This window comes from Sapajus apella, unplaced genomic scaffold (genome assembly GCF_009761245.1).
Source record: "Sapajus apella isolate SASKATOON/1434 unplaced genomic scaffold, GSC_monkey_1.0 scaffold5, whole genome shotgun sequence".
Classification (NCBI taxonomy): Eukaryota; Metazoa; Chordata; class Mammalia; order Primates; family Cebidae; genus Sapajus; species Sapajus apella.
Window position 1 is genome coordinate 34,421,230 of NW_022436945.1, and position 6,525 is coordinate 34,427,754.

Here is a 6,525-nt window from a genome sequence, read left to right on the forward strand (position 1 = left end):
TCAAACTATACTACAAGGCTACAATAATCAAAACAGCATAGTACTGGTACCAAAACAGAGATATAGACCAATGGAACAGAACAGAGGTCTCGGAGGCAACACGACATATCTACTACCATCTGATCTTTGACAAACCAGACAAAAACAAGCAATGGGGAAAGGATTCCCTGTTCAATAAAAGGTGTTGAGAAAGCTGGCTAGCCATGTGCAGAAAGCAGAAACTGGACCCCTTCCTGACACCTTACACTAAAATTAACTCCAGATGGATTAAAGACTTAAATATAAGACCTAACACCATAAAAACCCTAGAAGAAAATCTAGGCAAAACCATTCAGGACATAGGTGTAGGCAAGGACTCCATGACCAAAACACCAAAAGCATTGACAACAAAAGCCAAAATAGACAAATGGGACCTAATCAAACTCCACAGCTTCTTCACAGCAAAAGAAACTGTCTTTAGAGTGAATCGGCAACCAACAGAATGGGAAACAATTTTTGCAGTTTACTCATCTGACAAAGGGCTGATATCCAGAATTTACAAAGAACTAAAACAGATTTACAAAAAAAAAAACTAACAAGCTCATTCAAAAGTGGCGAAGGATATGAACAGACACTTTACAAAAGAAGACATACATGAGGCCAACAAACATATGAAAAAATGCTCATCATCACTGGTCATCAGAGAAATGCAAATCAAAACAACATTGAGATAAAATCTCATGCCAGTTAGAATGGCGATCATTAAAAAATCTGGAGACAACAGATGCTGGAGACGATGTGGAGAAATAGGAACACTTTTGCACTGTTGGTGGGAGTGTAAATTAGTTCAACCATTGTGGAAGACAATGTGGCGATTCCTCAAGGACCTAGAAATAGAAATTCCATTTGACCCAGCAATCCCATTACTGGGTATATATCCAAAGGATTACAAATCGTTCTACTATAAGGACACGTGCACACGAATGTCATTGCAGCACTGTTTACAATAGCAAAGACCTGGAAGCAACCCAAATGCCCATCGACGATAGACTGGATAGGGAAAATGTGGCACATATACACCATGAAATATTATGCAGCCATCAAAAACAATGAGTTTGGATCCTTTGTAGGGACATGGATGAACCTGGAAACCATCATTCTCAGCAAACTGACAGAAGAGCAGAAGATCAAACACCGCATGTTCTCACTCCTAGGCGGGTGTTGAACAATGAGAACACATGGACACGGGGAGGGGAGCACTACATACTGGGGTCAGTTGGGGGGAAATAGGGGAGGGACGGTGGGGGGTGGGGAGCTGGGGAGAGATAGCAAGGGGAGAAATGCCAGATGTAGGTGATGGGGAGGAAGGCAGCAAATCACACTGCCACGTGTGTACCTATGCAACAATTTTGCATATTCTTCACATGTACCCCAAAACCTAAAATGTAATAAAAAAAATAAATGGGGGGAAAAAAAAGAAACAAACTAAATAATACATTCCTGAAGAAGCTCCAAACTATCAGGTGTACCTTTCAAGATTCTCTTTTCTTCTTCCTCATTAATCAATGTTTTTGTTTCAGGTTGAACGACAGGTTTTAAGCAATACATGTAGAAATACTGTTCATAAGAAAAGCCATTTCTGGTTTGTGGCTCTTTTATAATCTCCTAATTATATAGATAGGAAAATGTTCATGTCACTCTCCCTCAACCATTTTCCAGCCAACCATGTTCCATAAAAGCATATTTTCCTCTTTGAAATGCACTAAGCAATCTAGAAAGATTAAGTACATCTTGCTAAAAATATTTCATAGTTAGAGATTTTCTAGTATACTTCTTCTAATTAACACTATGAGCTTTACAGGTCTGGTCATCAGTACCTACTACAAAGTGATGTCCTCTGGTGATTCATTCTTCTAAGTACCTGGTGTTATCAGAGTGAGTTATTGCCCTGCTCTCATTATTTAGCCCAACAGAGCACATCCTAGTTGACCATCATAGCAAAGACAGGAGATGAACAAGATAATTCATCAATCAAAATGATTAAATTATTTTTCAAGATTCACCCATACCTGTTTCTAGAACATTATTATTATTTTTAAGTACAAATGAAAGATAATCAGTTTTCCTCTATGGGGAGTATTTAATGGAGTTATGACTTACAAAACTGACAGAAATCAACATTATGTAATCAAGGTAACAATATTTTGTATCTATTTCTTTTGGAACATAAAAATCAGAATTTTATGCAAAATTGTTTGCATATTTGAAAAAATGCTACAAACATGTAAGACATTTAGAAATGTTCCTTAGCAATTTGTGATGTGTTAGTTACACAGCCAACTATTCTGAATATTAAGAATAAATGCTTAAAAATATCAGTTGTTCAAACTCACTTAAGTATTAAAGGTGTAAATTAATACTGAAAATCTTTACGCTTGTGCACGGCTCTCTAATCTCCTGAGAGCCAGATGATAAAAACTGATCTCACATATTTTTAGAAGAGTAAGATAACTGAATGTCCCAATTTAACATCTAAAAATACATTGTTTGATGATGTTTTCAAAAAATTATAAAAAACTGATGACTCAATATGTTATATAATCTTATCTATTTATTAAATAATAATTAAGAGGACCAAGAGACATTAAAATAATTTCTGATACTAATCCCTAAAAGGAAAATAAAGTACATCGTTTTGCCTCTTAAATAGAAAGAAGGTGCTAATCTGTAAAACAGTTCTCAAATAAGTTTATTTTTTAGCTAATGAATCGAACATTCAAGATTCAATGTTACAGTGCATCTACACACAAGTATATGTATAATACACATGATTTTTATCGCAAACTATAAAAATTTAAGCTCCACCACAAACATTTTTATGTAATCTTTCTCCATTTGAAATATGATTGTGGGCATATACTTTGTAATTAATGTCTAATCTAGTGAAACCATAGAGCTAATTGATGAGTACCTTCTTCACCATACTATTACAAACGTGGTCTTCATGATAGCAAGCATTAGGATGACCTAAATTCAGTAAATGCAGCTTATACTTACTGTGAGAGCTTTTCACACAGCAAATGAGGCTGATAATCACTGTATTTACTAAAATATTTTCCTCTGATTTCCATAAGTTTTCTTTAAGTCTGTATTGGTATTTCTTAATACTGTATTGGTTTTCCTCCATTCTTTGTCTTCTTTTTTAAAAAAATTGTACTTTAAGTTCTGGGATACATGTGCAGATCTTGCAGGATTGCTGCATAGGTATACACTTGCCATGGTGGTTTGCTGTCTCCATCACCCCCGTCACCTACATCAGGCATTTTTCCCAGTGTTATCCCTCCCCAACCTCCCCACCCCCTGCTGTCCCTCCCCTAGCCCCTACTCCCCAACAGACCCCAGTGTGTTACATTCCCCATCCTGTGCCCATGTATTCTCATTGTTCAACACCCTCCCGTGAATGAGAACACATGGTGTTTAGCTTTCTGTTCTTGTGTCAGTTTGCTGAGAATGATGGTCTTCAGCTTCATCCATGTCCCTACAAAGGACATGAACTCATTCTTTTTATGGCTCCATAGTATTCCATGGTGTATATGTGCCACATTTTCTTTGTCCAGTTTATCATTGATGGGCATTTGGGTTGGTTCCACATCTTTGCTATTGCAAACAATGCCACAGTGAACATACGTGTGCATGTGTCTTTATCATAGAACAATTTATAATTCTTTGAGTATATACCCGGTAATGGGATTGCTGGTCTTCTTTAGTCTTCCTCTGTAATACCTGCTTCTGATTCACAAAGAGATTAATGTTTCTCCTAGGTTTATACTGAAGCCTTTTGATATAACTCAGGGGCTGGCAAACTTTTTTGCTAAACAGTCAAATGGTAAATATTTTAGTCTTTGGTAGTCATTAGGTCTCTGTTATGACTACAAGACTTTGCCATTGTAGTGTGAAAGGGGTCATAGATGACATGTAAACAAATAGGTGTGGCTGTGTTTCAGTAAACTCTATTTACAAAACCAGGTGGAGAGCTGGATTAGGCCAAAGGGTTGTAGTGTGCCAATTCCTTTTCTAACTCTAAATTTTGCGGGGTAATTTCAAACACTGTCATAGTTCCAGCTGCAATCTGCTGTATGTGTGTTAGTATTCAGTAGCTCTGTGCTAAATTCCAATTTGCGTTTGACCGTTTATGCTTAAGTTCTTCCTTTTTTTGTGTTATTTAAAAATTTTTATTTGTTTTTTTAGCATTTCTTGGGCACTGTGATAGGTCTAAATATTTATTGGTGAGCTAAAATCAGCATATGCCCGATTTCAAGGATAATTTAATGAGAGGACAGAGGATCAACCATTAATCAAAAATTACATTATTATAAATTGTAGCAATTAGGTCACATTTAGGCTGATGCATGCTTTGCTGTTATTATTATTTCATTAATCAGTATATCAAGGGCAATGAAGCTATGTGGATGAACAAGATTGCTTTGAAAGGAGTATAAGTTAAAAATATAAGGGTACATAGAAATAATATTTAAAGATTGATTAGAAAGGACAAACAAGCTAGAGATTAGACAAAGAAACAGATAAGAAAATTAGAAAAATGAGGTATCAGGGATACCAGAGAAGAGAATCTTTCAGTGTGGACAGAGAAGTCAACTGGGACAAAGTGAACTTAAGGAACAAATGTTTCAATATGGTGTTTTCTGCTAAAACCCCTTAGTATTTCGAAAAACCCTAATGACTGCCTCCTGATCTCTCTAACCTTAGTTAAGGCACTCTATTGGGGGTAGGTGGTTCTGCATTCGAATCTTACTGATATTGACTGATTTGCCTGAATTGTCTGCCTGTTCATTGTTTAGTACTATATTATCTAAATTGATATGTTGATTTTATATTTGTATTAAAAGCAGACCAGCATTATTTTTGTACATAACCTCTTAGATATTTTCAACAGTTATAAATTTAGATGAATTATGAAATGACTCTAAAATTTAAAAAGTTAGATAATAATATTATTTAAATTTTCATTAAGTCTAAAAGTAGTTCCAGAGATACTTAGTGTCTTCAATTTATTAAGATCTCTTCAAGAACATTGCTATTTTCTATTCATTCAGTTCCAGTTTGTTTCTTGGCAAAAGCATAGGTTTTTATTTATGTAAAAATTTATAGTGTCTTAAAAATTTATGTGCATAATATATTAATTCTACTGTGAACCAAGATACTTAAGTTTTCATTTTATTTTAAATTGTATGAATGATATGTTGTAAATCTATTAATATTTTTGAAATGTTTATTTTTCATTGACACATCCTAAGTAAACTAACACAAATTTGAATTCTAAAACATTTCTAGTTAATTTTTTTATTGTATAAGTTGGATGTTCCTGTATGTGTTTGTGAGATATAGAATATCTTCTGAAATTAATGATTATTTTGTCTTCTTGTATATTGTAGTTAGAACATCACTGCTTTACATCTTCTTTTAATGATTTGACACTCCAATATGAGGTTGAAAATTTTATAGTTGGCATTTTATGTTATCCTAATTCTGACCTACATTATTCCACAATCTTAACTTGCTATCATATCACCTCCCAAAAATATATACAAAATACTGTCTTCTATGTCTTATATTTTAATATTTGAAAACTACATTTTACTATAATTGCTTCTTGTTTTTCTTATACTGTTTCCAAAGAATGCAAAATTATTTATATACTGAATATTTTAAAATTATATACTGAATATTTTAATATTACTTTATTCTTTCATTTCATTGTTTTCTTATTCTAGCTAGTTTAATCAAATTACAAGAAATATAACTATTCATGGAAAAATAAGTTTAATTAGAATTTGCAATGTTGTAATACTTTCAATAGTTTTTTAATAGATCAAAGCCAAATTTAGTAAAATTTATTTTACTTCTCAAAGTTCATTAATACATTCATTGCTCTAGACCACTTATCTTACAGTTTCTATTCCACTTTATAATAGACATAGTACTATTTTCTATATAAGTATTGACAGACTTTCTAATCATATTGCTTTGAAATTATTTGAATCTAATGATAAAATTTATCATTCATTATGACTTTTCAGCAATCATTATGTGAAAATGGGAATGATTACAAAGGGAAAAACTTATTCAACAAATTTCTTCACATAAATTAAATTTATATGAAAATCAGCAACATAATGTTGTTGAAATATACATTCTTATATTCTAGGACTTTTTGTCACAATTTTTTAATGCATTTTATGAGATGTTTTTTTCAATGCTATGAATTCATTGACAAACATGATTTTTCTTCTTTTGCCTATTAATAAGGTAGATTATACTGATTTTCAAATACAGTAATGCTCCCTATAAATCATTTTGGTCAAGGATGGACTATGTAGAACATGGTGGTTCTGTAAGATTATAATGAAGCTAAAAAGTTCCTATCCCACAAGTAATTATCATTGTGTTAGTAATATTTCCTTATACTATTCAATATGGTAACATGCTGTACAGGCTTGTAGCCAAAGAGCAATATGCTATACCATT